Source organism: Arachis hypogaea, chromosome 13 (assembly GCF_003086295.3).
Source record: "Arachis hypogaea cultivar Tifrunner chromosome 13, arahy.Tifrunner.gnm2.J5K5, whole genome shotgun sequence".
In the NCBI taxonomy this organism is placed as follows: Eukaryota; Viridiplantae; Streptophyta; class Magnoliopsida; order Fabales; family Fabaceae; genus Arachis; species Arachis hypogaea.
Window position 1 is genome coordinate 80,741,047 of NC_092048.1, and position 9,749 is coordinate 80,750,795.

At 37.6% G+C, this 9,749-nt stretch overlaps 1 pseudogene; it reads right to left on the reverse strand.

The window, feature by feature from the left end:
• Positions 1–7,626: 7,626 nt before the first annotated feature.
• LOC112735067 (glyceraldehyde-3-phosphate dehydrogenase B, chloroplastic-like) lies at positions 7,627–9,267 on the reverse strand (annotated as a pseudogene).
• Between the last annotated feature and the right edge of the window lie 482 nt (positions 9,268–9,749).

The window sequence follows — 9,749 nt, forward strand, 5'->3', positions numbered from 1 at the left end:
CATGTTGTAGTGGATTTTTAGGTTGTTAGGTAGCTTAGGCTGTGGTTAGTGGATCTAGGTCTGTTTACTTGCACTGTTCTTACTTCTGTTTTATCCTATGTGCAAATCTGTTGCTGCTATAATCATGATTCATATGCTGCTTTCTTGTATGTTGCTGCTGTTTACATTGAGTTTTTCTGTTTATTTTATATCTATGTACATGCAGCTTACTTTCTTTTAATTCATATGAACTGATCTGATTGCTGTTTATTTTCCGGGACAATCCAATTTTAGCTGGAATGCTGCCCAAATTTTTTGAAAATTGTTTTCATTCTTGTTTTGGTTTGGCAACTCTGTTTTACTCTACCTCCCCCAAACCATTTCATGAATGCTAAGGGCCACTTTCTTATCCTCTTTTGCTTTCCTGGTTCATAACATGCATTTGTGATTCACTGATTCCAATTTCTGATTTCTTTATTTCTATTCGAATCAGCATCACCCTGTTTTCTTTATTCAATTATGAGTACTTCTATTCTTACCTGTGAATCCTTGTTATATGGAATTTTTCTATGCCACTTACCTTTCTAACTCACTAATTTTAATTTAGTAATTTCTTTTTCAAATCCTAACCATACTAACCCTGTTTATCTCTTTTCTGATTATTTTCACTTTCCTCTAACTTTCTAACCATGGCATATTGCTTATTTTTTTCCATTTAACATAAATTCAATCACATTTCATATACTCATTTTCCTTATTCTATTTCTCCCTTACCGCTTTGAGTTTCCTTTGTTTAAATTGCCTATTTGCTTTTCTATTTTTTTTATCCATTCCTGGTTTTCTGTTTTTCAGGATGTCTGCCTCACAGAGGAAAGGTAAAGGCAAGGCTACTAGCAAGCGTAAGAGAGGAGATTCCTCCCAGTCCATCATTTCTCTAATGCACGATTCCTCATGGCGGGAGAAGAATTTCACACAGCAGGAAAAAGCTGACCAGCTGCTCCCTTCGACTGATCCTATAAAATTTGCAAACCAGTACTGTGAGCTGAAGTACCCGACTTTTGCAAACTCCAGAAATCTATACCTGGAACGTACCTTGAAAATTCTAGAAGCCCTCCAGCAATACACTACTGAGCAAATCAAGCAAAGGGGCTGGTTCTTTCTGGAGAGATCACTGACAGAGGTCAATGCATCTTGGGTCTGGGAATTCTATTGCAACTACTACCTTACTACCCTAGATGCAGTGAACTTGAGGGGAAAGCAAATTCTGGTCACTGAGGAGGCCATAGAGACCATTCTCCAGCTCCCAGCCAAGTCCGATCAGCCAGATGGTTTTGCACAGGCTGAGGAAAACATGGGCCAGATGCAGTTTAACTGGGATGCTGTGAAGGCAAGGATAGCTCTCGACCCTACTGTTCCTTGGGAAATGGGTCAGAATACCACTATGCCTAGAGGGATCAAGAGAGTGTACTAAAATGATGAGGCTCGGCTATGGCATCAGATCTTGAGTAATTTTGTGATGCCGAGTACTCACGAGACGGAGATCCCGGCTACCATGATCACCCTCCTTTGGTGTCTGCTGGAGGGTAAGGACATTTATCTGCCTCGTTTTATCCGGCATTATATGGCCAGGACCCATGTCCGAGGCACCCTCCCCTTTCCTTACCTGGTTACACGGCTAGGCCGTCAGGCTGATGTGCCTTGGGAGGATGCCAATGAGCGACCACCAGCAGCGGACTGCAGGAAGATCATCCCGCACAGCAGGAACTTCCTTGCCTTGGGCTACAGACCACCACCTGTCACTGCTACTGATGAGACAGCCCCTCCGTCTGCTGGACCCTCTTCATCCACAGCTGCCCCAGCTGCCCCAGCTGCCCCTGCTGCCACCACTGCACCTCCACCCGCCTCTGAGCCAGTTTATCGCCTCGTGCACCGTCTTTTCCGCCAGCTTGATCAGATGAATCGCCGTAACAGGCGCCGATATGAGAGATTGGAGCGCCGCAGCAGGCGACGCTATTCCCATCTGAAGCTGATGATCAGACAGGGCGCCGACATCCCCTCTGAGCCCGACACCCCTTCAGAGCCATCAGAGGAGGAGGAGAATGAGCACGAAGAGGAGACTCATTCCCAGGCGGAGACTCATCAGCAGGCAGCCACAGAGCAGACTGCCCCGCATCAGGAGGTTATGCCCCAGATTGAGGCTGCAGATCTGGAGATTCCGATCCAGTCAGTCTCCCCTCTACAGCAGCCAGACTCTCAGCCCACCACCGCCACAGAGACCCCAGCTACCATCTCTACCAGTGATAACACTCCTTCACACCCGGCTTGATTGAGCATCGAGGACGATGCTTCATTTCAAGTGTGGGGAGGTCGCCATCTCTGGCGTTTATTTTGGTGAACTAATACATACTTTTTCTTTTATTTTGGATATTTTTCTGTATTTTTCTCTTTTTCTTTTATTGTTATTTTCTGAGTACTTATACATTGCTACTTGTATATTTTACTCTATTTTCTGCATTTTCATATTTTAGTTATTTAGCTCATTTTAGTCATTTAGTTTAGTTTGCAATTCTGATTTATTAGTGGATTAATTAGTATAATTTACCCTTTTTTAGCATAAAGATAGTATAGTTTAAATAGAAAAATATAGAAAGGAAGTAAACTAGAAACTTTAACAGAATCAAAACAACCCACACCTTGTATATATAGCATTACATGTTAGTTGACAATATTTCATCAAGGAGGAACATTAAAACTTTAAAAGCTACCCTAAATAATTTTTTTCAAGAGAATAATGGGAATTTTTAACTAAACCTGCATACAATATATGAATGATATATGATACCTGAGTTAGAAAACACACAGCCTGTGAGTCTTGAGCTTAAATTGTATGGTTGCATTCAAACCATAATTTCATTTCTGTGTGTTACATTTCTTTTTATTCTGATGTTCTTTCCTTTGCTTTAATCCATATGTCCAATTATAGAATATAGAATAGATACATACCAAGAGAATGATTGAGGCCATCATTTGATTTTAGCTCACTCACCCCAAATTAGCCTACCTTTTACATCACCCTTGTTAGCCCCCCTTGAGCCTTTAAATCCCCTTTTATTCTATTTAGCCACACTAGTAGCCTTAAGCAGAAAAACAAAATAAAATCCCAAGTGAATCCTTGGTTAGCTAAAGATAGAAAAAAAATTTATGAATAGAGTAAAATGTGGGAAACCTTTTGGGAACATGAGTGATAGAAACAAAAGGGTAGGAAAGTTAAAAAAAAAAAGAAATAAAAATAAATTTGGGAAGCATGCTCATGAGAAAATCAAAGTGATTCAATTACCATGTGCATCAAAAAAAAAAAAAAGAGAGAGTTTTTTTTCAGTATTTAATAAAAGGGAATACAAAAAGAAATTCCCCAAAATGCAAAATAAAAACAATGCACATGAGATCAAAATAAAAAGTAAAACATGAGCATGCAACAATAAGTGGGAAATATGGGAAAATAGGTAAAGAGATTTTATTTTACTAAATATGTATGTTAGGTGAGATCTTAGTCTAATTAAGGATTCGCTTATTAGCTCACTTAACCATATACATAAATCCTTACCTTTACCTTGGCCCCATTACAACCTTAATTAAGACCTCATGACTGTTTGGTATGACTATATTCTATAATTGTTGATTGGTTAGATGAAAAACAAAGTTATAGAAAGTAAGAATAAAAAGAAAAAAATAGAGTGAATAAACTCAATAAACACTGAGTGACTAGAGAGTAAACACAAAATCCAGTGAGGGTTCTATAACTCATCAACATATATCTGTGTTTATATTTACTAATTGTTTTGCAAGTTTGTACAATGTTTTCTTTCCCATCTCATTTGCTAAAATGCTTTATTATTTAAGGGTTAGCTATATATATATACATAACTCCTTGAGAATGTGAATTAACTTAGCTACATGTAAGCTTTATATAAGAGTAGATGAACTAGAATTGTATGACCCATTAGGTAGATGCATTTAGCATAGGTTGCATTTCATAACATTCCATCACTTTAACCTTAATTATTTACCTTGGATTTAGCATGAGGACATGCTAGTGTTTAAGTGTGGGGAGGCTGATAAACCCATATTTCATGAGTTCTTTTGTGCTTAATTAGAGTGATTTATTCAACTCTTCACCTACTTATTCACATTAATTGCATGGTTTTACTTTCCCTTCCTTATTATGTCATGTTGTGAAAAACATGTTTCCTAAGCTTTAAAAATTAATTATTTTAATTACCTTTATTTCCATTCGATGCCGTGATTAGTGTGTTGAGTAATTTCAGATTTTCTAAGGCAGAATGACTTAAAGGATGAAAAAGGAAACATACTAAAATGGAAGGAGAAAGCAAAACGGAGCTTTAAAGAAACTGGTATCCACGCGATCGCATGGATGACGCGATCGCGTGCCAAGCATGAATCAGCAGCGACGCGGCCGCATGACTGACGCGACCGCGTGCCTTAAGCAGAACGCATATGACGCGGTCGCATGGCTGACGCGACCGCGTGGCAAGGAAAAGCTCCGAATGACGCGACCGCCAGACCCACGCGGACGCGTGACAGAGGCCACGCACCAGAAATTACAGAATACGCCCCCAGAAAATTCTGAAGCCCTTTTTGGCCCAGATCCAAGTACAGACAGCATAGACCAGAGGTTATAAAGTGTGTGAATGCTTCCATTCAAAGGGAGCTCGTATATTTTTACCTTTCAATGATTTAGATTTAGTTGAGAGGGAGATCTTCTCTCTCTCTTTTAGGATTTAGGATTTCTTCTTGTTTTAAAAGTAACTCTGGATCCCAGGTTTAATGTTCTTTTAGTATTACTTCTATTTATTTATTCCAACATTTGAATTGATTATTATAATTTGATTTATGAATTCTCTCATGTTACAGACTGTTATTTGAATTAATGATAATTGAGGTATTTTCAGTTTATGATTGTTCTCTTTGATTTAATTTACCATTGCTTCCCATCTAAGGACCTCTTTATCATTCCAGCAATTTTACTTTTCCCCTTTTGGTTCTGGTTAAGAATTTAGTAACTCAACAGTTATTAAACTCAACATAATTGATAATCGTTATCTTGCTAATTGAGCTGAACTTAAATAATCCCAACGTTTTCTGAGGAAATAATTAGGATTCGAAAGTCAATTTAATTAGTCCTTTGACTTTCCTTTGCCCTGGTGAAGGTTGACCAAGTGGAGTTTAGATTCAACTTTCATTATTGTTGAGAGAGATAACTAAGTTGGACCTCTAATTTCTCTACCTTGCTAAAATTTGCTTTACAGTTATTATTTATTCTTAATTGCCATTTAATTCACTCCTCATTTAAATTACTTGCTTCTCACCTTCTAAACCCCGATTATAACCTTTATAGCCAATAATAAGAACATACTTCCTCGCAGTTCCTTGAGAAGACGACCCGAGGTTTGAATACTCGGTTAACAATTTTTAAAGGGGTTTGTTACTTGTGACACCCAACACGTTTGTACGAAGGGATTTTTGCCAGTTTAGAAACTATATCTACAACGCAACCGTTTCTATGAATTTCTTTACTGGTAGAAAACCCGACGTCACGCATCGCACATTATCTCAAATGGCAACGTCCAGTTGGGGCCTCGCACAATTGGTGTCGTGGTAAGAACTCTCCTTAGCTCTTCAAAAGCTTTTACACATTCACTATCAAACTCAAATTCCATATCTTTTTGGAGTAGGCGCGACAATGGCAAAGCAATCTTGCTGAAGTCCTTGATAAAGCGCCTATAAAATCCTGCATGTCCCAAAAACGAGCGGACCTCACTCACAAATGAGGGGTGAGGCAAAGTGGTGATAACATCGACCTTGGCCGGGTCTACAGAAATGCCTTCATGAGATACTACATGTCCTAACACTATACCTTGTTGTACCATAAAGTGACATTTTTCAAAATTTAAGACAAGGTTAGTGTCAACACATCTAGCTAGGACCTTGGCCAAGCTCTCTAAATAATAATCAAACGAAGTACCATAAACGCTAAAGTCGTCCATACACTACAAGAAAAACACCCATTCAGGTACACTTGAAAAGTGTAGCCAAAAGTGGAAAAAAATGATGTCTTAGGCTACGGCTACGCTTTTTGGGCTACGGCTACACTTTTTGGGGTGATTCCTATTCGGCCGTTGCCTATTCTCAAAGGCTACGCTTTTCTGCACCAAGGGCTACGCTTTTGGCGTTTGAGAATAGGCTACGCTTTTCAAGTGATGCTGTCCAGTACCAAAGGCTACGCTTTTCAACTTCCATTTTTACCAGAATAGGCTACGCTTTTCAACGCTACTGCATCACTTGTAAAACGTAGCCACATTGTATATTATAGCTACTCTATATAAGTGTAGCCCTAGGTCTCTTTTTTTTTTTAAATTTTCTGTATAACCATAGCTACTCTGTATAAGTGTAGCCTTAGGTCCCTCATTGTTTTTTTTTTTATTTTCTATATGTATATAATATTCTAATAATTTTTTATACAACATAATATTTAATAATATTATTACATATATAATTTAACATTTTTAATTAAATGAGTTAAATATTATAAAATAAAATTAAACACATAATTATACTAAATAATTTTTTTAAATAATAAAAATCATCCTTACACAATTCAAATACATAATCTTAAAAAGAGATAATTTAAGTCACATGAAACTTGTATCACATATCAATTAAAATGCAAAGTTTGCACTCTATATCCGAAAAGAACTTAACAAACAAAAAATCATTAAAATCTATAATGACTAAAATATTCTGAAGCACCTTCAAATTCTTCTCAAACACATCTTTTTCATGCTGATCTTCATCACCATCAAGAAAACTCTTGGCCTTAACAATTGTATCAATGTTCATTCCCTTGTTCATTCCTAGCAAGAACTAATTTCCAAGCAGTTACTGCCCTGCTTACAGCTGCAGATTATCATAATTCAAAAAGAGAAGCATGTAAGGATTTTGCATACTGATTCACCACCATACGCAATCAATACAAGATTATGTTGAAGAAAATGACCGGGCTACTTACAAATATTCTTTTGACCATTCTCGCGACACATGAAGAAAACAAAATCATAGAACCAAATGAATTCTGAAAAGTCTTCCTGGCAAGAGCAAATAGCATACACATTTAAATTTTAGAAGACATGCCCCAGACATGATCCTCACCTATTGTCGTCTGAACACTTTGTTCTTGTTCTCCCTCATAAATTAAATTAACACAAATTCAAAATATATGGTCTGGTGGCAGCGATAATAACCAAAGCTGCTATTCTATTCAAAGACTTTGCATTCTTCATCAGCTGGGTTTGTCTCACAAAACTCTTCCAATGGGTCTCCACCTCCCTTTGCAGCAGCTACTTCGGGCCACTTGTTTGCCATCAAATGTACCAAATCTACAACCCTTTGGCTGCAATCACCCCGTATTTTAACTATCAATAATCTGATCCTTTGTAACAATATTCACCCTCTGTTCTAAAATATATATCACTGATAATTCAATGTACTAAATTTCTATAGTTGCCGATTTTAATTATATATGATAATTTCTATAGAATATGCTAATTCAATGTACTACTACATGTGCATGTTCTATCTCAAGGATTCATTAAGTGAGAAAGCCAAAACAAAAGTAGCTGCTATATGTGGAGAGTGGCCTAACCTGTAACCCCATTCATTGTCATACCAAGCAACAACCTTAACCATATCATCTCCCATGACCATAGTGAGTGAAGAGTCAATAGTAAAAGAAACATCGGTGCAGTGGAAGTCCACGGACACAAGAGGAACATTACACACGTCCAATACACCCTTCAACGGCCCCTCAGCTGCCTTTCTGAAAGCTGCATTGACTTCTTCAGCCGTAACACCCTTCTTCTCAACATTGATAACAAGGTCAAGTACTAAGACATTAGGGGTAGGCACTCACAGCACAATTCCATTGAGCTTTCCCTTCAGTTTTGGCAACACTAAGGACACAGCCTTGGCTGCTCCGGTGCTTGTCGGAACAATGTTCAATGCTGCAGCTCTTGCTCTTCTTAAATCCCTGTGTGAAGCATCCAAAAGCCTCTGCACAAGCACAATTCAGTTGAACAAATTGGTAAAACAGCACCGAAGAGTAAACACTAGACTAGTTAAAGAGATAAACAAGAGCAAAATTGTAGCTGATTTTGTACCTGGTCTCCTGTGTAGGAGTGTGTAGTTGTCATTGTTCCTTTCACAATGCCTGGAAAATATAGAGCAAATTAAAGTAACTCTCTAAGCTCTCAAACATTAAGTAACATCATCATGTGTCCGACGTTTCGGCTTACCAAATTCTTCATCCAAGATCTTCACAAACGGAGCAAGACAGTTTGTGGTGCAAGAAGCATTACTAAATTGAAGGAAAAAAAAAAGAAAGAATTCAAAATCAACCACTTAGCTATACTAATGATAATTAATCATTTATTTTTACTTAGTAAAGAAGAGTGTTAATGTTTCCAGCGCCAGGCCCATCCACAAACACTCCAGTTCCCTGAATATCATCCAATCAAATCGAATCAAATCAAATCAAATCAAATCAAATCAAAGGAAGCACAGAATCCAAAAGGTCAAGACTTACCTCAATAACAATGTCAATTCCAAGCTCAGCCCAAGGAAGTTTAAGAGGATCCCTATTTGAGACAACCATAATGGGCTTACCATCCACGAAAATGGTTTGGTCATCCACTATTTTCACATCTGCTTTGAAAGTTCCCAGCATAGAATAATATTTAAGCAAGTGTGAGGCCTGCTTATGCAAATTAAATCACCATATGTTACTTACGTACGTACTAATTACTATCATTCATTTCATCTGAAAATGGCATTGTAATGCAAATACTTACATTCTTGACACCACCGTTGTCATTCACAACAACCACATCAAGGGGTGAGTCCTTGCGACCGTGCCAGCAGCGCAAGAAGTTTCTACCGATGCCTCCAAAGCCATTGATTGCTACCTTCAACTTGGCCACTGTCTCTCCCCTCACAGGCCTTGATCCCGTCGTCTACTTTCAACTCACAATATTTAAAAAAAAAAACGGAAAGAAAAAAAAATTGCTTAAATAAAAAGCTCAAATGGTTGATTAAGAAATGAACCTTGGGAGTGAGTTGAGAAGCCACAACATCAAAGAAGGAAGAATCTCTAGCATTAATGGCATGGGTAACACATGAACTTGATTTCAGCCCCGAGAACTCCATCACTTCAAGCCTCTGCTCATAATGAATCAAAGTGATGAATAAGAATAATAATTAAGATCGAACTACTTAATTATGCCTGCTCATTAAATTAAATAAATAAGATACAATACCACAGTATCTATTTGATTGATCACTTACTTTTCTCTTCTCAACTTGTTGGTTTTTTATTATTCTCATTAAAGCTGAATGCAAAATTCACAAAATCATGCCAATCAGCTTAATTTCAAGTGCAAAAGGGGAAAACGGCATTGCTTCAAACAGTAAAATGAGAATTATCAACCTAAATTGTAAATTAAAAATGAATTGAGACATATATCAATTTTGCACCAATATCACCAATGCAATTGATGGACCAAACATGAATCCCCTGGCTTAATCTATTTTTGGCGAATCAGAACCCAAAAAAGAACCTATAACCCTAAAACCCCCAAATTAAATTTCTTTTCAAATAAATTTCTAGTCACTTCTAGAGTTAGCTATTTATGATTTTG